Source organism: Leuresthes tenuis, unplaced genomic scaffold (assembly GCF_036924035.1).
Source record: "Leuresthes tenuis unplaced genomic scaffold, fLeuTen1.0.hap1 SCAF_6, whole genome shotgun sequence".
Taxonomy (NCBI): Eukaryota; Metazoa; Chordata; class Actinopteri; order Atheriniformes; family Atherinopsidae; genus Leuresthes; species Leuresthes tenuis.
The window spans coordinates 36,135,050-36,159,735 of record NW_027325360.1 but is presented as its reverse complement, the minus strand read 5'-3'; the positions used below and the strand labels follow the sequence as shown (position 1 = coordinate 36,159,735).

The following is a 24,686-nucleotide window of genomic DNA, read 5'->3' as shown; positions in this document are numbered from 1 at the left end:
TTCGGTGCAATCTGTTGGTTTCCTTAGCTAGGATATTAATTTTTTGAATTGGCTCTATATGAATTAATTGGATTATGATTACAATGAATTGAATTCCAATTGGCTTGAATTGGACTATATTACTTAAGTGCCTTGAGATGACAATTGTTGTAATCTGGCGCTATATAAATAAAATTGAATTGAATTGAATTGAATTGAATCTTGATAGAGCATCAGCCATTACATTGTCCACTCCTTTTTTATGAAATATTTGTAGATTAAAGTCCTTCAGAAGGAGGGACCAGTGCATTAGTCTCTGGTTTACAATGCATATCTGTGAGAGAAAAATTGTTTCCACTTGTGGATTGTGATCTGTGAGAACTTTAACTGGCTGTATACTCGACCCAAGATAAACTTCAAAATTCTGCAGAGCAAGAAGCAAGGCAAGAGCTTCCTTTCCGATTGTACTATAATTCATCTGATGTTTATTAAACTTCTTAGAAAAGTAGCAGACGGGATGATCAATACCTTGATCATCTTCTTGCAGAATAACAGCTCCTTCACCACATGTGCTAGCGTCCAATCTAAAAGGACGCTCGAAGTTTGAGGCCACAAGCACTGGTGTACTGCACAACAACGCCTTTGCCGCATTAAAAGCAGCTTGGCAATCAGACGACCAAATGAATGGTTTCAGAGGACTAACCAACCTTGTGAGTGGAGCAACCACATCCGAAAAATTCTTGCAACACCCCCTATAATAACCACACATTCCTAGAAAACGGCATAACTCTCTTTTGGTCTGCGGGACAGGAAAATCGATCACTGCCTGCACCTTAGCAGTAACTGGGCGCACCTGACCCTGTCCAACATGCTTCCCCAAGTAAGTAACTGATGCTTTTCCAAATTCACATTTGGAAAGATTTAGGGTAAGAGAGGCTACGCAGAAACGGTTAAAAACCAAAGACAACGTTTTTAAGTGTTCTGACCACTTGGAGGAATAGACAACCACATCGTCCAGATAGGCCTCACAATTTTTCACTCCAGACATAAGAAGCATAAGAAGTTGGAATGTGGTGGGAGCATTGCACAACCCAAAAGGCATAACTGTGTACTGGAGGAAGTTATCAGGGGTTACAAAAGTAGACATTTCAGAATCTCTGGGCATTAATGGAACTTGCCAATAACCTTTCAACAGGTCCAGCTTTGTCACAAATTTTGCTGAGCCTACTCTGTCAATACAATTCCTTGGAAGAGGAAAAGAGTCAACTTTGGTAACCGCATTTACCTTTCTGTAGTCAATGCAGAAACGGGGTGTATCATCTGATTTTGGTACTAACACCCAAGAAGAACTCCATGCACTATTGCTGGGAACTGCAAGACTTACTTCCTGTTGCATCATGGCCCGCTTTACTGGATTGATCCTGTATGCGTGTTGTTTAATTGAGCTGTGACCTTCAACATCAATATGACAACACATGACACCAACACAGACGTCTGACGAGGATGGTCAGAAAAAAGTAACAGATTATCCTCTATCAAATGGATAATGTCATCACAAGCTGGCTGAGACAAATGAGACAAAAAAGATTCCAAGTTACATAATACTTCCGAATTTGCAACCGACATTACACCACTTTTTTCAATCAAGTTATCATCTGAAGAATAATATGAAGTTTGCACAGTACACAGAGGGACTTGGATGGCAGGAGTGTCAGGGAGCATGGAGTTCGTTTCACAACCCCTAAAAAACACTTGAGCATGTTAATGTGACAAACTCTAGATTTTCGTTTTCTCTCAGGGGTTTGGATTACATAACTGGTGTCATTAATTCTCCGTTCCACCACATATGGACCAGAAAACTGAGCATATAAACTAGAGCCAGCTAAAGGAAGTAACACCAACACTTTATCACCTGGATGAAAAGTTCTAACGACAGACTTTTTATCGTAACGGGAGTTAATTTTTGATTGGGCTTTTACTACATTTTCATGAGCCAACTGACACGCATGATGAAGGCACTTACAAAAACTACAGACATAATCCAAGAGACTGTGTTCAGCTCGAGGTGACCCCGACAACCATTTTTCCTTAAGAAGTTGAAGTGGACCACGTACTGTGTGATCAAACACTAAATCAGCAGGGCAAAATACCAAGGACTCTTGTGTGGCTTCTCTCACAGCAAACAATAAAAGAGGAAGACCTTCATCCCACTCTTTACCAGACTCGAGGCTGTATTTACGAGCCTGTGCACGTGTGACTGCACACGCAAGAAACACATGCGACACCAAAACAGGGGGGTTTGAAGGGAGCTCTGAAGTGACACGGACATTAACAACCTCAGGTGAAGGGAAAACTTGTCCACCAGCTAAGTCATTTCCCAAGATCAATGAAATGCCATCAATTGGCAATCTTGGACGCACAGCTACTTTTACATGTTCCATCAAAAAGGCTGAATGCAGGTGCACCATGTGCGAAGGGGCGCTAACAACACTCATTTTAATACATTTTAATAAATAACATAGACCCCTCAGTGTACCATTAGAAGAGACAAAAAGAGGTTTCTATTAAAAAATGCAACATTCCTGAAAAAGTTCCAGGTGGTGAATGATAAGAGACATCTTTTTCCTGACAGGACAACTCTGCCTTTTGGTTATTAAGGCATTAGGAGGAAGAAGTTATTAAGTTATCAAGGCATTAAGAAGAAGAAGTAAAAAAGAAAATGTCACACAATGTCATGTGAAGAAGAAAGATTTTGACCCTAGACTGAAGACTCCTTTTCCATGTCTGAATCTGTTTCCTCCTGATCAAAATCACTTGGTTATTTTGGATGATGTTATTTTTCAAGCCTCGGACCATCCCGAAGTGATTTTCACACAGTACAGAAGTATCACAGAAATATGAGCGCTGCACCATTAGTCTGAACAGTAATTATCTGGTGCTGTTTACGAATCAAAGAGACAAATTTCAGGTGAATATACTAGCCCATCAAACCTTCTTCGCAGAGAAAGCGCTGAGCCCCCCAGAGATCCGCATGGATACTTAATCGTTGATCTCACTCACTCTTGCCCAGAACAGTACAGAGTCAGATCGGGTCTACTGGCCGGTTATGTACATCCCGAAAACAAAGTAAGTTAGTCATCATGTCTGCGCATTCCTATAAAAAGGAATACTCCCTTACTCAGAGATCTGTACCACGCCACACCTCAGAAACGTAAAGACATCCTTAATCACTGCTCGCCAGACTTTCTTCAAGCTTTGTGTGAGATTGTTCTGAATATTTTAAAGGGTAAAATTAAGCTGACCCCTACTCAATATTGGAAATTGAAAAAGCAAAAGAAAGTTATCAGGTTGCTGGCTAATAAGAGAAGTGGTTTAATACGTAAGCAGTTGGCTCTCAAAAGTCAAGGAGGCAGATTTATTTTCCCCATCCTAACAGCTCTTGCACCTATAATCGGTGATCTAGTGGGTGGAATCATCAGAAGATAGGAACGATGTCTCTCAGGACAGCGCAAAATAAGTTTCTCATCTCACCACATCAGTTCAAACATTTGACTCAACCAGAGCCTACCATCAGACAAACAGCAGAGGATGATTTGGATAATAAAATGAGAGCAATACTCAATGAACCGGGAATGACCTCTTATGAAAAAATTAAGAAATATGATGCTCTGTTGCAAAGATTCCTCACCTTAATCTAGCAGGGTCAGATAGAGGAGACCTGAATGACTGTGAGCCAATAGCCTGACCATCTTAATGATCCAGTACCTGAATCCGATTCAGGTGAGACAGGCCGTGTTCACGAACCCGATCAGTTAGAACTGGACTGAACAGCGAGTCATTTGTTAAAAATCCTTCCCAAGCGCGATTGCAGAAATGCTGAATAAATCTTGAAAAAATTATCGGAGAGAAATCGATGGACCGCTAAAGGAGAATTTGTTTATCAGGGGCATGCTGTGAGAGGATCCCACTTGATTGATTTACCTGAAAACCTTTTGCTCCCTTTTAAAAGAAAATCCCCTGACCTGCAACCGACAGGCTGGATAAGTTTTCTCAATACCCTGAATGAACTTATATACCCCTCCTCTGTGAATAACCTGCAAGCCCGTGAACAATACTGTCGCCTTAAAACAGAACTCACTGGTGTGGAGAAAACGCCTTCTGTTGAACCAAAGAAGAAAATGTTACCAATTTTACAGTGTACAGTCTTTTTTCTTTTTTTTTTTAAAAGAAAATTATAATGATAATAACTAGGGCTGCAAGCAGTACTGAGCGGGCCCTCGCACCCCTGCGCATGTTGGGGTAGTATGCGTTGGACTCCGTCCGATGCACACAGCAGTTGCTGTTTTCAGATGTGGCTTGGCTATAGCAAAACCTTTTTTAACCAAGGGTGCGACGAAACAAAATAATTTTGAAAATATAGATCCTATTCCACGGCCGTGCATTACAGGTGCTCCATAAAAACCTGGCAAGGTACCTCCGACCTGGTTCTGGTAATAGTTCATGAAACGATGAGGGTTGTCCCTCATGTTTATATGAACCATGCTGCTTTGTTTTGTTATCCTCTTCCTGACACAGGCGTTACCTCTGACTGAATGTTTACTTGATACTGACTGGTGTCCCTGCTGTTAGTTCTTTTATACATAAATATATATTTATACATATATATGGCTCTCAAAAGTCAAGGAGGCGGATATATTCTTTATGTCTGATCAGAGCTTATTGGGAGACGTAGAATCACAATTCCCTCTTACTGTCTCGGTGATATCAGAGTGAATGATCATTTCATTACACATTGCGATATCACGGGTCAGAAATGTAGTCTCACAATGATAATTGGTTAAATGTTATAACAACATCACACATGATTACAATATTAGTCTAAACACAAATATTAATCTAAAAATAAACAAAAAAAAGTTACATCCCTCCTTTATCCCTCCCAGAACTTTGTCATGGTTTGAAGCTGCTGCAATTTCTTTACATCTTCTCCAATCAACTGCTCATACATGTCGTGAATAGGAGTGTTGATTTGTTTCATCGTTGTCAGTTCATACAAGTAAGCTTCCACCACAGCCCTGACTCTGCTGTCATCCTCACGAATGTTGCGTGCAGTCAGAAAATATTGAATAGAAGCAATGAATCGTTGATTATAATGTTTCCACATCAGACCGCAGTAATGTTTGTGGAAGAATTTGTCTTTGCACTGATGTTGGCGTAAACTGGGGTGGTCCACCATACAACCATTGCAGCATTCTACCATAAACTTTTTAATGGTCTCATTCAGGAGGTGTATCACTGCAGTTTTTACAGCTTTGATAAAACCTGAAGGTATCCACCCATCAAATTCATCCTCACCCTCCTCTCCTCTGTCATCCTGAGAACCTGTCGGCGTCCCTTGACCTGGTGGAAGCTGAGAGTCCTCCATCTCATCAGACTCTGCTTCCTCCAATATCTCCCTAGCTGTGGTGGTCTTGGAATCTACCTGCTAGAACGTTAGGAGGACCCCTTTTGGTGACGAATGTGAGAATTCGATCTCGGGAGAAGAGATCCTGGCTGTATCACCCTCCTTCATCAGCAACTGCATGGAAGAACAAGCGGCCAGTAACACCTGTTTTCGACTGCCACACAGCAGTGAAAACTACCCTTCTCTTGGCTAGCTCGATGTCATCCAGAGGAACCTCCAATCTCGCATGTTTGGCTGCAGGCTTTGTCGGGATTTCTTCAGGTTCTTCTTTCACTGCTTCCATTTGAACCGTTGAGTCCAAACCTCCTCCTGCTCCTCCTGGAAGACGGGGAACCGCGAGTTTCAACACTCCCCAGTCATTGGAAGTTAGCATACTCACAGTGGTCAGAGGGCCCAGCTTCTCATCTTCCTCATCGAGCTGATATAGACAGAGGTCACCTGTTTTATTCTTGAACACATAGCCCCATCTTCCACACATTCCATAGGGCTCCAGCGACCATTCTTCTTGGAGGCGGTTGTTGTGTTCTACAGACAAAACACCACACTCTTCTTAGGAGCATTTGGTATCAGAGGAGGATCTTGATGTATCGTTATTGGAGTCTCACAAAAGAGAGACCGAGGAATCCATACCCTCTCCATTGTCTGTGTAGATTTCTCTTCTTCCAGCCTCACTCTGCTTCTTGTCCTAGCCATCGTGAACCAGCTATCTTTAACACTGACGTCATTCTCTACACATGGCCTCTCTCAGGGTTTTATCCATTGCCAAAAAAACCTACCCCGTTCCTCTCATTGGTTTCTCAAAGTCACTGGGCAGACAATACCTCCCACATCTAATTGTTTTTCTCATCTTTACTTTACAGGGATAGAACCTCCGAAGCTGCCAGAATGAGTATTTTTCCTCATTTCCTGGCCCCAACTCATACAATACTTAAATGCTGGCAGCTTCACTCCTAAATTCAACCTTTCCTATTCTTTAATGAACCATTCTTTCATTTATACACTCAACAAATATATCTTTCCCCAAATAACGTCACTGAAACTCCTCCCCTTACCACTCCTCCCCTACCACTCCCCCCCCCCCCCCCCCCTCTACTGCCACCCAACACATTAGGTCATTTAAAGGTCACCTGTCAATACCAATTAGGCTAAATAAAGGGTTCTCATATCCTTTTTTGACATTGAATGACTCCTGCTCAGGGGTGATGTTTGGGGAATGAGCCAGTCCATGTAAGGATATGCTGGATCTTCCAACAAAAAGTAGCTGATTGAGACGCTATTGATCTCTCTTGGTTCCTGAGTGTAAACACACAAAATGGTTACCAGTGTTGGGCAATAGTTTCACTTCTTGTAGCTAAGCTAGAAACAGTGTGACAGGTCCCCCAGCAGTCTCAGCTTATAGCAGCTTAACTATGGGATGTTTCAGGATCACCTGAGCCATCCTTAACTAGAGTCATATATATGAGGAGAGGAATCTTAAATTCTATTCTGAATTTAACAGGGAGCCAATGAAGACAAGCTAAAACTGGAGAAACATGATCTCTCCTGTTAAACATGATCTCTCCTGTCTCTCCTGAACTCTGGCTGTAGAATTTTGGATCAGCTGGAGTCTTTTCGTAGAATTTGTGGCACAGCCCATTAAAAAGAGAATTACAGTAGTGTCGTCTTAAAGTAACAAATGCATCATTCTGCATCACCCTGAGACAGGATGTTCCTGATTCTGGCAAAATTACAAAAGTGAAAGAAGGCAGTCCTAGAAACCTGTTTTATATGTGCATCAAATGATCAATTCTGATCAGAAATAACTCCAAGGTTCCTCACTGTAGAACTAGAAGCCCAGGAAACATCATCCAGAGTAACTATACAACTAGACAATTTCTCCCTGAAGCGCTCAGGTCCAAAGAGAACAACTTGTAATCTGACCAACCTATTGGTTTCATCTGGTTTCATAGTACAGCTGAGTATCATCAGCACAGCAATTTATCATGTACATTTTACATCATGTAGACCCACTAAATATTGCTATGAGTTGTTTAATGCAACAAGCTGCAGGAATTCATAAGTTCAGTATGGTATATTTTACAACTGTAATTCAGATCAACATAGAGTGTATCATTATTATTAAGTGTTTTATTTCATGGGAACATTTTCAGTATTCTGAGTGCTTCTGCCTGAGTTCTCTTCTACCCGTCACCCTCCACCCTATTCATGCCAAGGATGGTTGATTGAATTGATTTTAAGTTTCAATCTGATCTGTTGATTTCTTTCGCTAGGCCATTTTTCAAAATGATTTGGCACAATATGAATTCAAGGTAAACACAAGAAACTTGTGCTAAAGACAAAAATGGACCGGACTCGGTGAATAATTCCCTATAATCCCTATATTGACCAGTGAGCAGTGCTGACCACGTCATTAGGGTAATCAGATGGGAACCTACTTTCATCAGTGTTTCGTATGACTACAATTGTAACTAACTTGAATAATATAGATAGTGATTAATTGGATGTAATTGATCATAACAGGATTGATTGGCCTGTGTTGAACTTGTTTACTTTTTCTTTAAAGTGTCTAAAGATGACTCTTGTGAAATGGTACTGTATAAATAGAACTGAATTGAAAAGTCTCCCTTACTAATTATCAGGCCGAACATCCAGCCTTGGCCTCAAAAAATAGAGTCACCTCAAAAAAGAAAATTATTATTGCCTCAAAAAATAAATGTTCTCTGTCTGAATCCTGGCTGGGGTCTTTTCTGTGTGGAGTTTGTATGTTCTAACTGCATTCGTGGGTTCTCTCTGGTTAATCTGGGTTCTCTCTGGTTAATCTGGTTAATCTGGCTTCCTCACACTGTTAAAAAACAAATAAAAATTTGAAAATAGAAAGTAATAAGTAGGGTCAATGTGTATGGCTGTTAGCGTCATGAGCAGTAGAGATAGCTGACCCATGTTTGACACAGGAGCTGGCAGACAATCAAGGTTTATTTCAACCAAAGACCACGTAGAAACACAAATGACAGAGACATTGGATTAAACAATGATCCGCCAGAGAATAACTGAAATCAAGGGGTAAATATACTGAGGGAGAGATGAGGAGATCTAATACAGGTGAAAAGAACTAAAACTCAACATACTAAACATGGGGAACGCTGTAAAATAAAACAGAAAGTTACTAGTTGCAATGCAACTAAAGACCAAAGGAAAGTCAGAACATAGAAAAACCAAAAGCATAGAAAAATACCAAATCTAAAAAACAAGGATTGACATTTTGTCTCTGTGTTGGTCCTTTGATGGCCAGGTGACCTGTCAGGGGTCATCATTTTATATTTATATTGTTACAACCCGGCTCTTAAGGCTGCAAAAATAATGGGAGACAGACGTTTTACATTTATAAGATTTATAAGAATAAAGTTTATTCTCAAAATTTACTAAACAATAGAAATGTGGAAGTCAGTTGTCAATAGTGTATGCATGCATGAGCTATCAAAGCAAGAACAAAACAGCTGCAGCTTTTAAAACACAAGCCCCAGGTGTGGCTCAATTAGCCTGATGAGCCCTCCGCCTTATTCCCTGCAAAAGGGAAGAAAACAAAAACAGGGACAACTAGTGGAGCAGAGGGATCGTCACACCCTCACCCATAAAAAACTAGGTTCCCCCCTGGAACCCCAAGAGGGCACACACCATACTGCAAACCCGAGTCAGCCAAGCAATACTCCCTCTCTGGAACCCAGATACTCCGGCGCCTGACGAAGCGAGACACAGCGATGAAGGAAACATGGAAAACCAAAGCGTTTAAACAATGGCACATTATAAATTTAAGAGCAAGGTTCTCTAGATAAAGCATCCACCACAATGTTATCTGATCCTTTAATGTGGCGAATGTCCAAACAATAAGACTGCAAAAATAAAACCCATCACATCAATCTGCAGTTTGGACACTGTAAGGAATGCAAGAAAGTTATCGGATTATGATCGGTATAGACCACCAAAGGAACACTGCCAGAATCCAAGTACACTTCAAAGTGCTGCAAAGCCTAGATGAGCGCAAGGGTCTCTTTTTCAATAACACAAACTGGTTAAACTTTTTGGGGTAGAAACTCATGTGGGAGAGGAAAGCCTTGACTCTCATCCACGTATTGTACCTTGACTCTCAATCCACATATTGCACGAATAACATGTTGTTGAGGTCAGAATGAATCCTGTCTAGATAATGACGAAGACGCAGTGGCCTCCTCAGACAGCAGGCGCCATATAGAGATTGGGTTTGGCCCACGTACACACTGAATGATATAGAAAGGTATAAAGACATGTCACAAAACTGAGGTCATTGGGAACTTCCATGTATGCTGAAATGTACATGTCTCTGTGACGGCCTGTTCAATAAATTCCCTATAAGAGGCTGACCACGACGTGTCCGACCACTCATTTTCTCCACAACATAATGGTGACCCCGACTTCGTGAATTTGGCGTCTGGAGCCTCGCTGAGTGAATCCTTTGTGCCCCAGCAACTGAGATCAGTCATCAAAACCGGCAGGTAGGATATCTTTTTCTTAAACATTAAAGCAGCAGATGTTTGCTGGCTGGTGTACAGTGGGACAGCTTTCGGAGTTTTTCCCCAAATTAAAAGAACACAGGAGAAGGTGTAGGACACGTTCCGTAAGTCTCTTATTTGTCCTCTGCGCAGGGGGGCTGCTGAAATTATTTAAAGAAAGTGAATAAGATAATAATTGGGTGAACAGCAGCTTGTGAGATGTATTGGGAGTGCACTGTAATTGTAAAGGACTAGTAGCTCAGCCCCGGCTGGGAATAAGTCGATACGCTTATTCCCAGCGGAGTGGGCAGGATGCTTTACGTCGCTTATGGTGATGTCTTGGTAACAAGGGCCAACCTTTAGTGCATAGAAGGGCGATAACCCCTGGATCAAGGCACACATTAGTTATTAATTATATGTGGAAATTATTTTCACTAGTCAAGGAGCAGACGGTTACTGATGATTGATTGACTCGAGAACAGAAAAAGTTGGAAGTTGGAATCAACAAGTATCGCAAGAAAACTCTGAAAAATTCATTCCAGTTCTATCAGGGCATGTTTTAATATATGTGTTTATATAATTTAATATCTTTAAAACTACATGGAGTTATATTTTACCTCATTATAGAAAACATTTTGAGAAGAAAATTCAAAATTAGCATCATTAATCTGAGGTGACTCTCATTGGCTGATGGCTTTGCTTTGCCGTAAGACGTATTGTATCACTTCCTGTTGCTTTGTGTGTGCACTGTGACAGTTCTCGCTCCTCTTGAACTACTAATATCTACTACTAATCACCTTATTTCTCCCTATAATTTACACATCTTGCATAGTTAACTCTATCCCATACTTGTTATATTCTAACACTCACTCTTACAGATCTTTAGTTTTTATTTTTCACTTTTTAGCGGTGTGTCTGGTTCTCTAGCTTAGCATGGCTACCACTTCTCTTCCTCTATCTCCTGCTTTCACCTGCTCCGTGTGTCAGATGTTTAGTTACTCTTCTGCCTCCTTCAGTGGTAACGGTACATGTAACAAATGTGGTCTTTTTGTAGTTTTGGAGGCAAGGTTATCTGAATTGGAAGCTTGGATCTGCACCGTTGAAAACCACCCGATAGCGAGCCAGGCCCCTTTAGTCAGTGCAGAGCCACCTAGCGTAGCTAGCTCTGTTAGTCGTCCCCAAGCAGATCCCGAGCAGCCGGGACTTAAGAGTGGCTGGGTGACTGTCAGGAAGAGGAGTCATAGTCCTAAAGTCAAGGCCGTGGTTCACCATCAACCTGTCCACGTTTCAAATAGATTTTCCCCACTCAGCGACACACCCGGTGAGGACAAAACCCTGGTAATTGGCAGCTCTATAGTCAGAAACGTGGCATTAGCGACACCAGCGACCATAGTCAAATGCGTTCCAGGGGCCAGAGCGGTCGACATAGAATCCTATTTAAAACTGCTGGCTAAGGATAAACGTAAATACGGTAAAATAGTTATTCACGTCGACGGTAATGACACCCGGTTACGCCAATCGGAGGTCACTAAAATTAATGTTGCATCGGTGTGTAATTTTGCCAAAACAATGTCGGACTCTGTAGTTTTCTCTGGACCCCTGCCAAATCTGACCAGTGATGACATGTTTAGCCGCATGTCCTCATTCAATCGCTGGTTGTCTAGATGGTGTCCAGCAAACAACGTGGGCTACAAAGATAATTGGCAATCTTTCTGGAGAAAACCTGGTCTGATGAGGAGAAACGGCATCCATCTCACTTTGGAAGGAGCGGCTCTCATTTCTAGAAATATGGACGAATTCCAAAAACATGACAACCCAGGGTTGAGACCAGGATGCAGAGTTGTAGTCTTACACACTTCTCTGCGGCTTCCCACTTGATGCTGCCCCCCCTCAATCAAAAAACACAAAAGGAGCAAATCCTCTTGTGCAAAGAAAATTTAAAACAAAAACTTTAACTGAACAAAAACATCAAACTATTAAATGTGGTTTGCTGAATATTAGATCTCTCCTTTGGAAGTCTCTGTTAGTGAATGATTTGATCTGTGATCATCATATTGATATATTTTGTCTTACAGAAACCTGGCTGCAGCAGGAGGATCATGTTAGCATTAATGAATCAACTCCCTCTGACTATTTAAATGTTCACGTTCCTCCAACCACAGGCAGAGGAGGAGGAGTGGCAGCTATCTTCAGATCAGGGTTACTAATCAGTCCTACACCCAAGATTAGTTTGAGCTCTTTTGAATCTCTGATTCTCAGTTTTTCCCACCCAAAGTGGAAATCACAAAAACCTCTTGTGTTTGTTGTTGTGTATCGTCCACCTGGCCCTTATTCTGAGTTTCTGTCTGAATTCTCAGAGTTTTTATCACAATTAGTGCTGAGTACAGATAAAGTCATTGTAGTGGGTGACTTTAATATTCATGTAGATGTTGAAAATGACAGCCTAAATATTAACTTTAATTCTATATTAGACTCTATTGGATTTTCTCAAAGTGTTCACAGACCTACTCAATGCCTTAATCATACCCTTGACCTTGTGCTGACTTATGGCATTGAAGGTGAACAGTTAACAGTGTTCCCTCATAACCCTGTCTTGTCTGACCATTTTTGAATAACTTTTGAATTTACATTACTTGACTACACGGTTTCTGAGAAGAATTCTACATATATAAGTTGTCTGTTGTAACCAGATTTAAAGAGTTAATTTCATCATCCTTTTCTTCACTGCCATGTGCAGATATGACAGAGGACGGGTACCTACATTTTACTCCAGTAGAACTTGACTCTCTTGTTGACAGCACTACAGCTTCAATGCGTACAACACTGGACAATGTTGCCCCTCTGAAAAGGAAGGTAATCAGTCAGAAGAGGTTGGCTCCTTGGTATAATTCACAGCTGTGTGCGTTAAAGCAGACTGCAAGAAAGCTGGAGAGACAGTGGCGTTCCTCTAATTTAGAAGAGTCTCAATTAGTCTGGAAAGATAGTTTAATAACGTATAAGAAAGCCCTTCGTAAAGCTAGAACTGCTTATTATTCATTATTGATAGAAGAGAATAAGAATAATCCCAGGTTTCTTTTCAGCACTGTTGCCAGGCTGACAAAGAGTCCGAGCTCTGTTGAGCCATGTATTCCTTTAACTCTCAGCAGTGATGATTTCATGAGATTCTTCATCAATAAAATAATTTATATCAGAGAGAAGATTTATGGAATCCTTCCCACTATTATCACTGATGTATCATCAAGTAGAGCAACTTTAGAAGTATCTTTCGAACCTGAATTGTTTTTAGATAGCTTCTGTCCAGTTGATCTTTCTGAGCTAACAACAGCAATAGTCTCTTCTAAACCATCAACTTGTATGTTAGACCCAATTCCAACCAGACTGTTCAAGGAGGTTTTCCCCTTAATTGACACTTCCATATTGGATTTGATCAATCGGTCTTTGTTGACAGGATATGTACCTCAGACTTTTAAGGTTGCTGTAATTAAACCTTTACTTAAAAAACCTACTCTTGATTCAGAAGTGTTGGCTAATTATCTCCCTTTTTTTTCTTGAAAAAATAGTTGCAGTTCAACTTTGTGATCATTTACATAGAAATAATCTGTTTGAAGAGTTTCAGTCAGGATTCAGAGTGCATCATAGCACAGAAACAGCACTGGTGAAAGTTACCAATGATCTCCTCTTAGCCTCTGATAGTGGACTTGTTTCTGTGCTTGTTCTGTTGGATCTCAGTGCTGCATTTGATACGATCGATCACAGCATTCTGTTACAGAGACTTCAACATGTTATTGGGATTAAAGGAACTGCATTAGGCTGATTTAAGTCATATTTATCTGATAGATTCCAGTTTGTTCTTGTAAATGAACAATCTTCCTCACACGTTGGAGTAAGTCATGGAGTTCCTCAGGGTTCTGTGCTTGGACCGATTCTTTTTACTTTATACATGCTTCCATTAGGTAACATTATCAGACAGCATGGCATAAATTTCCATTGTTATGCTGATGATACTCAGCTGTACTTATCTATGAAACCAGATGAAACCAATAGGTTGGTCAGACTACAAGCCTGTCTTAAAGACATAAAGACCTGGATGACTTAGAACTGTCTGCTTTTAAATTCAGACAAAACTGAAGTTGTTCTCTTTGGACCCGAGCGCTTCAGGGAGAAATTGTCTAGTTATATAGTTACTCTGGATGGTATTTCCTTGGCTTCTAGTTCTACAGTGAGGAACCTTGGAGTTATTTTTTACCAGAATTTATCATTTGATGCACATATAAAACTGGTTTCTAGGACTGCCTTCTTTCCCCTTCGTAATATTGCTAAAATCAGGAACATCCTGTCTCAGGGTGATGCAGAGAAACTAGTTCATGCATTTGTTACTTCAAGATTGGACTACTGTAATTCCTTATTATTGGGCTGTCCCACATATTCTCTGAAAAGCCTCCAGCTGATCCAAAATGCTGCAGCCAGAATTCTGATGAGAACTAACAGGAGAGATCAGGAGAGATCATGTTTCTTAAATTCAGAATAGAATTTAAGATTCTTCTTCTCACATATAAAGCTCTTAATGACCGAGCTCCATCATATCGTAAAGATCTCATTGTAAGATATTTTCCTAACAGAGCACTTCGCTCCCAAACTGCAGGTTTACTTGTTGTTCTCAGAGTTTCTAAAAGTAGAATGGGAGGCAGAGCCTTCAGTTATCAGGCCCCTCTCTTGTGGAATAAGCTGCCAGTAAATGTCCGGGAAGCAAATACCCTTTTCACTTTTAAGATTAGGCTTAAAACTTTCCTTTTTGATAAAGCTTATAGTTAGGGATGGCTCAGGTAATCCTGAAAGCACTTCTTCTGTCTTGTCTTCTCAAACCCCAGCTGGTCGAGGCGGATGGCCACCCTTCCTGAGTCTGGTTCTGCCAGAGGTTTCTTCCTGTTAAAAGGGAGTCGTTCCTTTCCACAGTCGCCACAGGCACGCTCAGGACGGGAGATTGGACTGAAGACAAGTTTCGGTGCAATCTGTTGGTTTCCTTAGCTAGGATATTAATTTTTGAATTGGCTCTATATGAATTAATTGGATTTTGATTACAATGAATTGAATTCCAATTGGCTTGAATTGGACTATATTCAGTTTCAACTTGTTTCTGGTTCAGGTTGCTGGTTTCGGTTGCATTGCATGATGTCCTTGAATGCTTTGACATTTTTATTCTGTGAACAATACAGCTGTATGCTCTTGTTAAAATCACACTTTCTTTTATCATATGGTCATAGAATTTCAGTTTCTAGAGTACAATAATTAAGCTGTGATTTAACTGTATTTCTCTCTATTTCCAGCTTGTGAGTTGTATTTTGGGCCCTTTTCTTGATTTGTTGCAAGAGTGTTACAAACGCCATTTTGAGTGGAAGAATAGAGTGCAGTTCAATTGTTTTCTTTTGATTATTAGATTAGAGATTGGGGGAGTTACCAAAATCCTGGAAGGTAGGCTCAGAGGTGTGTTCATATTTTATTGGATTAGAATTTACAGAGCTGTTATGTGCATTGTTGTCTCGTTTGGATTAGTGAAAGGTCATTGTGTAGATTTCCGATGGGAGGCATCTGGGTAGGGCAAAAGTTAGGGCAACGCCCTTAGCTTGAGTCACATCAAACTAGGTTGAGCATTAACCTATATTTTGATTAGCAATAAATCAGCAATAGCAATAAAGCTAACTTTAACTAGCTCTAAATTAGCATTAAAGTTAGTATTTATTAGCAATAGCAATAAGCTAATATCGATCTAGTTCTAAATTAGCAGGAAAGATAGCATTTATTAGCAACAACAATAAAGCTAATATTAATCTAGTTCTAAATTAGCAGTAAAGTTAGCATTTATTAGCAACAGCAATCAAGCTAATATTAATCTAGTTAAATTTCCAATAGGTTAGCCAGTATTAGCATTAGCAATAAAGCTAACATTAACCTAACTTGAACCTAGAAATCACAACAGCAAAGAGCTAAATTAGCTTAGCATTGAATTAGCATTGGTTTTAACTCAACCTACAGCATAAACCTTCTATTAGCCTTCAAGGCTAAAATTAACATTAGCACCGACAATAGCCTAGCCTTTTCATTAGTATAATTGGCAGCATCTAATTGAATTCAGTCTGGCATTAAACTAGCATTAGTTTGAGCTTTAGCTTATCTTAAATTTAGACATCCAAAAGTTGTTTTAAAAAATTTAAAAAAAACACAGGGAAGGAATTAACCAGGTGAAATAAAGGATGCAACACCAATATTAATCAATAAATAAGTGTCAAAAATCCAGAACTTTTCAAAGATATTTAAAAAATATCTCAAAAATGGGAAAAACCAACAAAAAAATCTGTCCTTACCTTGGCCAAAAGGTGGCACTTTCGATGTAGCTGCTTGTGAGAGTATGGGATTAAGGATCAGAGATCACAAACCAAAAGATAAAATCAAAAAGAGACAACGAAAGAGAGAGCTTGAATTTGAAGTTTTAAGAAAATGAAAGTCTTCACTACAGAAGGAATTTGAAGGAGGGTGTAGCAGTACTGAAGAGAGAATAGGTAGAAATGGGTAAGTTCAACTAACACTCCTTTATCAAGCAGCAATTTTCACAACAGGAAGATGTCAAACCCAGTAAAGACAAACATTATGATCTGAGATACAGACCCAATAGTCACCCACCAAATAGATAAACTGATCCAGGAATTTTGTTAAAAGGGACAGGGACATTATGTGCCCTGGCAGACACTAAACCTTGCAGGGCAGGTTGCTAGATTGCCTGATATTCACGAAGGTGCAAACAAGTGGATAAGAGCTTTTGAAGAAGAAACTGTGGGCCAACTGTTAGCTGTGGGAGACATTAAAGGAGTATGGACACAGTGTTTGGGAGCAAGGTGAAAGAAAAAAAGGGGAAAAAATAATTATTTTTACAAGTCCTAACTGCAAAATGAGAAATAAAGCAAACCAATGATAATAGACTGACAACACACTGGAAAATCAATAAAACAAATATTTGTACATAAGTCTTTCTTCAGAAACAGTAAGTTTACACATTTCAGCAATGTGGATACTTCTTTCTGTCGGGACTGACATCTTCAAAGAGTGTCTGAAAAAGATGTACAACAAGCAAAATGTTATTGCTCAACCACAGTGCGACATTTTTAAATAAAATTGGGTGCATTCCAATTAGGAGAGAGTGGATAAGTTTCACTTTTCATTATCAAGATCACTAAATCAACACAGTCATATTATCTTTTAATTATTGCGTCTGTTTTCGGGAAAAGTATTTGTTTTAATCATATATATATATATAAATAGCCCACAATGTCATCTGCCGCTCTTTTAATTGATTACTCGCCGGCTCTGTTGTACAAATGCACATGGCCAGGAGGTGGTTTAGCTAAACTGCACAAAAGTGATTCGACTTTGGTAAATGGACTTGTACTTGTATAGCGCTTTTCTAGTCTAGCTGACCACTCAAAGCGCTTCACTACATGCCGCATTCACCCCACTCACACACATTCATACAGCACGTCTTAGGATATAACTACGTGCTTTCTAAGCATTCACACACATTCATACCCCCAATGATACACTGGAGGAGCAACGTGGGGTTCAGTGTCTTGCCCAAGGACGCTTCGACATGTATCCTGGGGAAGCCAGAGTCGAACCACCGACCTTCCGATTGGTGGGCGACTGCTCTTCCTCCTGAGCTACAGCCGCCAACTTTCATATTTCCCCTTTGATTCACACCAAATAGCAAATTTTAGAGACAGTTTTGCGTTGTGAAAGAAAGAAAAATAAAATAAAATAAAACTTACGTTCGTGTCCTGTTCCAAATATGTCTAGGATCTTTCTGTTTGGAGCGGTTGCCATTGCAGATACAGTCACAACATGATAGCGAAGTTGTCTCTGGCCGACTTAATTTATTTCCGCGATCAAACCATGGATTATATTACATCCATGGGTCAAACCTAGACCAAAGACTATCATTGCCTAGACTTTGCACCCGTGACATTTTTTCCATGTGCCGTTTTACAACCTTTACAACCTCAATAGGAGAACTCCATGAAGCCCTTCAACATATGCCTTGTAACAAAGCCCCAGGACCAGATGGTTTTCCAGCAGAGTTCTACAAAGAATTTTGAACGGTTTTGGCACCAACATTTTACAAAATGGTATTACAAGTTAAGCAGAATGGCAGATTATCCGCACACATGAACTCTGCTAACATTATCCTGCTACAGAAACCAAGAAAAGACCCCGTACGTCCATCCAGCTACCGCCCAATATCTCTAATAAATGCAGACCTCAAAATAATTTGTAAAGCCCTAGCCAAAAGAATAGAAAAAAATAACTCCCCTTATAATACATCCCGATCAGACAGGTTTTATAAAGGGTAGACACTCATCCACTAACATGCGCAGGCTAATTAATCCCACAGACTATTATACCATCAACAACTTGGAAACCACAATCGTCTCTCACGATGCAGAAAAAGCATTGGATCGAGTGAACTGGAAATTTTTATTTGCAGCATGAAACAAATTCGGGTTTGGGTCAGACTTCATCAACTGGATAAGGATATTATATAGCTCCCCAAATGCATGTGTCAGGACAAATGATCAAACTTCTCCAAGCTTCAGTCTGAAGAGAGGTACAAGACCGGGTTGCCCACTTTCCCCTCACTTTTTGCTATTTTCATCGAACCTTTAGCAGCTGCTATCAGGCAAGATAGAAATATTAAAGGCACCCAACCCCAAAATATTGAGCATAAAATAAGTGTTTATGCTGATGATGTATTACTTTTCCTTCAGAACTCACAGATGTCTCTCACTCACACGATCACACTCATAAATAAATTCTCAGCACTTTCTGTTTGACTACTACTCTATCAACTGGTCTAAGACCACAGTTCTGCCCATTAACTGTAGGGTATTAAAATATACCTGCGATCACTTTACAGTGAGGAAATATTAGATATTTAGGCATAAACATTTCCTCCAGGCTCTCAGAGCTAACAAAGCTAAATTATGTGCAATTATTAAAGACAGTAGAGGACGATCTCTCTCGTTGGAAGTCCTTACCTATATCACTTATGGGGAGAGTTGCAACTATCAAAATGATAATACTACCAAAAGTTAACTATTTGTTCTCAATGATCTCCATAAAACCATCTGCTACTTGGTTTAAGTCACTAGATTCATGCATCTCCAAATTTCTGTGTAATAACAAACCACCATGTATTAGTTTAAAAACCCTACAGAAGACCAAGGACAGTGGTGGATTAGATCTACCTAAATTTCAGCACTATTTCTTAGCCAATAGGTTACAATATATATCAATATGGTTTAAACCTAGCCCACTAGATGAACCATGGATAAATATAGAACAAGAATTGTGTGATAATCTAGAAATCTCTGACCTGCCACTTATTAGTCAAGACGTAAAAAATCCCAAATGTTTCAAAAGCATTAACATCAGCACCTCTCTGACAGCCTGGTGGGAATTTCTTAGAATAACAAAGTCTTCACTTCTCCCGTGTAAGCTTACACCCATCTGGAACAATCCTGACATCCTACAAAAAAAAAAAAAATGCTAAACTTTACTCTGTGGAAGAACAAAGGAATCAAACTAATCCAAAATGGAAATTTTATTTCATTTGATGAGCTCATATCACAACATGAGATAGGCAGCAATAAATTCCTAAAATATCAACAGCTTAAGTCTATAATAACAAAGAAATATATCCTCCACCAACCAGACTTACAACTCCCGATTAGGGTAGCAGAATTTCTAAGCATCTGCACCCCAAAACTGCTATCAAAAATATATAAATTATTGTCTAAGATAGATGACACAATGTCTCTACCATCCTCAAAATGGGAGACAGATTTATCCATCAGTTGTAGTCATAGCTTCTGGCCACAAATATGTTTGAACACCTTCAGAATGACTCGAAATCCTAATTTGCAGCTCATACAAAACAAAATTCTTCACAGGACAAAGGATGTTCAGGATGGGTCTGACACACTCAAATATCTGCTCACATTGCACAGACAACACACCTGATGATTGTGGACACGCTTTGTGGTTTTGTGTACCTGTCCAGAAGTTCTGGCTTGAGGTCTGTGAGGACCTATCAACATGGCTTAAGTGTAGCATTCCTGCATGTCCCATACTGTGCATTCTGGGTGACTTAAACAACATCAACGTGGAAATTAGCTCAGCACACATAGTTTTATGTATCGCAAAGAAAACTATTCTCATGAACTGGAAAGCGAAGAACAATCTGTGTATTAACCAGTTTAGAAATGTTCTTTTAGATTATAAATTATATTAGCATGGAAACAATGTCTGCCACCTCAAAACATCAATTGGCTGAATTTCATTCCCTCCGATGTGTCCGTAGGTTGTTGTTTTTTTTAGGGTGTTGGGGCGTGCAGTAGGGTGAGGTTATCTATATCCACAGTTGTGATCTATGCGATTGCCACTACTTGTGCTTGTTTTCGTGTGTTTGTTTATTCTCTGCTTGTCTGCTTTTAGGTGCTCCTGGAGGCGCTAAGGATGGATTCCCAACAGAGGCCGTGGATTGTCATCTGTTTTGCTTTAACAGGTGTAGCAGTTGGTTGTCTGTTTTTTTTTTTCTATTTTTGTTCCGTTTCTTCTTCTTTGCTCTTCCTCTTTCCCTGTCCCCCAGCCCAGTTCGGCAATATTACATTAATATTAATATATTATTACAAAAATAAATAAATAAGTAGTTAATGGACATCAAGGGGAGCTTTACATTCAAAAAGTGACAAACGATATCCGCCTGAACACAGACACAGACAAAGTCTCAGTCTTAGTTCTGCTGGACCTGAGTGCTGCCTTTGACACAGTTGACCATGCAGTCTTATCATAGAGGTTAGAAGACTGGGTGGGAATCTCTGGTAGTGCTTTAAACTGGTTTAAGTCATATCTCGAGGACAAGTATTTTGTTGAAATTGGCAACTGTGTCTCAGACCAAATGGCTATGACCTGTGGTGTTCCCCAGGTGTCTATCCTGGGACCTCTGGAACAGATGACAGGTATTGTTCAATCTGTACATGCTCCCATTAGGCCAGCTAATACGCAGCTATAACATGTCCTAACACAACTATGCAGATGACACTCAGATCTACGTGTCACTGACGGCAGGAGAACACGGGTCTGTAGATATGTTGTGTCACTGCATCAAACAGACCAGTGTGTGGATGCAAAAAATTTTCTCCAGCTCCAGTCACCTTGACACTCTCTAGGGGTAATACTGGACTCAGACCTGAACTTTAACAGCCACATTAAATCAATATCATCAGCAGCTTTCTACCATCAAAAAAACATTGCCAGAATCAAAGGAATAGTCTCTAAACCAGACTTAGAAAGACTAATACATGTGTTTGTCTCCAGCAGGTTAGACTACTGTAACGGTCTGCTCACTGGGCTCTATAAACGGGCTGTAAAACAGCTGCAGTACATCCAGAACGCTGCTGCTCAAGTCCTGACAAGAACCAGGAAATACGACCATATTAGTCCAGTGCTTAGGTCTCTGAACTGGCTTCCTGTCGCTCAGAGAATAGACTTTAAAACAGTTCTGCTCGTGTAAGGTCAATGAACAGAGGCGCTGCCGCGTTCTGGACCATCTGCAGAGGTTTCACAACATAGGCTGGGAAACCAGTTAGGAGAGCATTGCAATAGTCAAGGCAGGAGATCACCATGGCCTGCACAAGGAGCTGGGTGGGGTGGCATGTTGGGTTAAGTATGGTCTGATCTTTCTTATGTTTAGCAATGCAAAGCGGCATGAACGAGCAGCCGAGGTAACGTGATCTTTGAAGGTTAGTTGGTCATCAATCATGACACCCAAGTTTCTAGCAACCTTTGATGAAGCAAGAGATAGGGATTTAGTTTGGATGCAGATGCTGTGGTGTATGGTTGGTTTGGCTGGGAAGACAAGCAGTTTAGTTTTTGGGAGGTTAAGTTGGAGGTGATGGGCTTTCATCCATGTTGATATGTCAGAGAGGCAGTCTGAGATTCATGCTGAGACCGTGTGGTCGTCAGGTGGGAATGACAGATAGAGCTGGGTATCATCAGCATAACATTGGTATGAGAAGCCATGTGATCAGATGATCTGTCCCAGTGAGGTGGTGTATATGGCAAAGAGAAGAGGTCCCAGTACTGAACCTTGGGGGACCCCTGTGGTGAGGTGGTGCGCTGCAGAAGTGTGACCAAGCCAGGATATTTTGAATGACCAACCAGTGAGGTATGATTCAAACCAGGAGTGTGCTCTTCCTGCGATGCCCATGCTAGAGAGTATGGACAAAAGGATACTGTGGTTGACAGTGTCAAATGCAGCCGATAAGTCGAGCAGGATAAGTACAGAGGACTTAGCTGTCGCTCTGGCTTCCTGTAAGGCTTCTGTCACAGCCAACAGAACCATTTCGGTGGAGTGTCCACTTTTAAACCCAGATTGGGTTGGATCAAGGAGGTTGTTATGTGAGAGGTAATCAGTGACCTGCTTAAAGATCGCCCTTTCAATGGTTTTAGACTGAAACGGGAGGAGAGAGACCGGCCAGTAATTCTCCACATGAGTTGGAGGGAGGGAAGGTTTCTTGAGCAGCGGTGTAACCTGAGCTTGCTTGAATGTGGTAGGAAATGTGCCCGATGTTAGTGAAGCATTAATCATGTGTGACTGCTGCAGTTACAGTAGGAGCAATGGATTGGAAAAGATTAGTAGGGACGGGGTCCAGCGGGCATGTAGTTGCTCCCAACGGCTACATGTGAGAAGTTTAGACACACTGCTCTGAGCGAGAGGGGTAAATGAGGAAAATGATGCAGTAGGACTTCTGCATGCAGATGTTGTGGTACAAGATTCGGTTAACTGTTTGCTTATAGCTGCCACTTTGTCAGTAAAAAATTAGGCAAAGGTGTCTGCTGTTAGATTGGTAGCAGGTGGCAGAGGCGGAGGATTAAGTAGAGTTTTGAAGGTGGAAAAAAGTTTTGCTAGATCTGCAGGATCTTTTGACTTGTGATGAGTGTCTATTATCTCCTTTTTACTTGTCGTATCCTTTTTTTTTCTTACCAAAGCATTTTATTAATTCCATCTTGCACTACTTCTGGTTCCGGCTGTTGTGCAACACTCGGAGAGTATTATTAAGCCAGGGGTGAGACTGGGAGGATCAAGTGGGTTTGGTGGATAGAGGACACAGACTATCCAGAGATAAGCTCAGTGTAGAGTAATTGCGTGGTAGCATGGTGACAGTGTTCCTCACTGTTATCTCACCGGCCCATGAGCTGAGATGAACTTTTCTTATTCCTGTAGGTTTCTTCCTGGTATCTATCTTTTCTCCTTCGCCAAAATAATGCTCAACAAGCCAACTCTGGCTAAATAGATTAATAATAAGTTTGATATAATATTAATGATATCCAACCTGATGACAGCAGGCTTGTGACAGATGCCACACGAGAGTTGAGACCAACAGCTTCATTATCAATAAGGCATGTTAGGTACGGTCTTGCTTCTTTCCAGCGCTCTGAGACTTTTTGCTGCCGGAAAGACCACGATGACACAGCTTTTTTGAGGGTCAGCAGAGGGACATGAGGCTAAAATAGTACGGAGCCTCTCCATATTTTTTTCTGTACTTCAGCTATAAACAATGATCTACATGAGAACCATTAAAAGCCAACTGATCCATATGTTAAATAAACACATAATTTTATGGTTCAATATGGAACTGACCCAAATTTCAATTTATTAATCCATGCATGGTACCGTCTGTTGTGATTTTTCTGTCTCATCGATAATTGTAATTAGACATGTAATTTAGATTTACGCTTAAATTCATCACTGTGACTTACTAAAATCCTCTTGAGGATTTAGTTGTGCTGAGGGTTCAGTATATGGAACCTCCACACTGGATGACAGGAAGCACCCAGCTGGGCATGTGAATGTAAAACAGTGCATAGAAGAACAAGAAGAGGTTAGATTATCACTGCATTCATATTTCTTTAAACCTACATATTGATTAACCATGTATAAAAACTTTCAGAGCGTGCTCGTTTCCGCTCCACAGATGCTCTCTGTGTATTTTAATGAAAAACTGTGTAAGACTGATGTTAACGATACTGAAACCAAGTGTCACAGTCCATGTTCTGTCACAGTTTGTTTTTTTGTTTTAATAGTCTTGTGTTTTCAGGTTATGTTCTTGTCTTGTTTCTCCCCTATCACGTTCAGTTCACTCACGTCACCTGCTTTATTGTTCACAGCTGCACCTCGTTCACTTATCACTCCCACAGTATTTAGTCTCCTGATTTGCTTTCGGTCATCGCAGACTCCTCACTAACCCTTCATGCTATCACAGAAGTTAAGTCTGGTTTCCTGCCTCATAGTCTTGTTATTACAGTCCTGTCACAGTTATTTATTCATAGTCTTGTTACCACAGTCTTGCCACAGTTGATCATAGTCCTGTTTTGTTTGTCAGTCTTTTTTTTGTCAACGGTTAAGTATTTTTTAATCCGGCCGCGCCTTTTGTTCTTGCCTTTTGTTCCCTCTATTGGAATACATTTTTTTTTTTTAAGTATTTTTTTGAGCTTTTTCAGTGCCTTTATTGATAGTACAGTGGAGAGAGAGAGGAAACAAGGCAGAGAGAGGGAATGACATGCAGCAAATGGCCGTCCGGTTCGGGACTCCAACAGGGGCCAACTGCATCGAG

General features: G+C 40.5%; 1 long non-coding RNA gene across 1 annotated transcript in view; it reads right to left on the bottom strand.

Annotated features, from left to right (window-relative positions):
- The window catches only part of LOC140309233 (uncharacterized), a 34,906-nt gene extending 13,609 nt beyond the window's left edge, over window positions 1-21,297 (bottom strand). Inside the window, exon 1 of the long non-coding RNA XR_011916362.1 lies at window positions 21,260-21,297. This is a non-coding gene — a long non-coding RNA (uncharacterized lncRNA). The remainder of the gene's footprint in view (window positions 1-21,259) is intronic.
- Window positions 21,298-24,686: the final 3,389 nt, after the last annotated feature.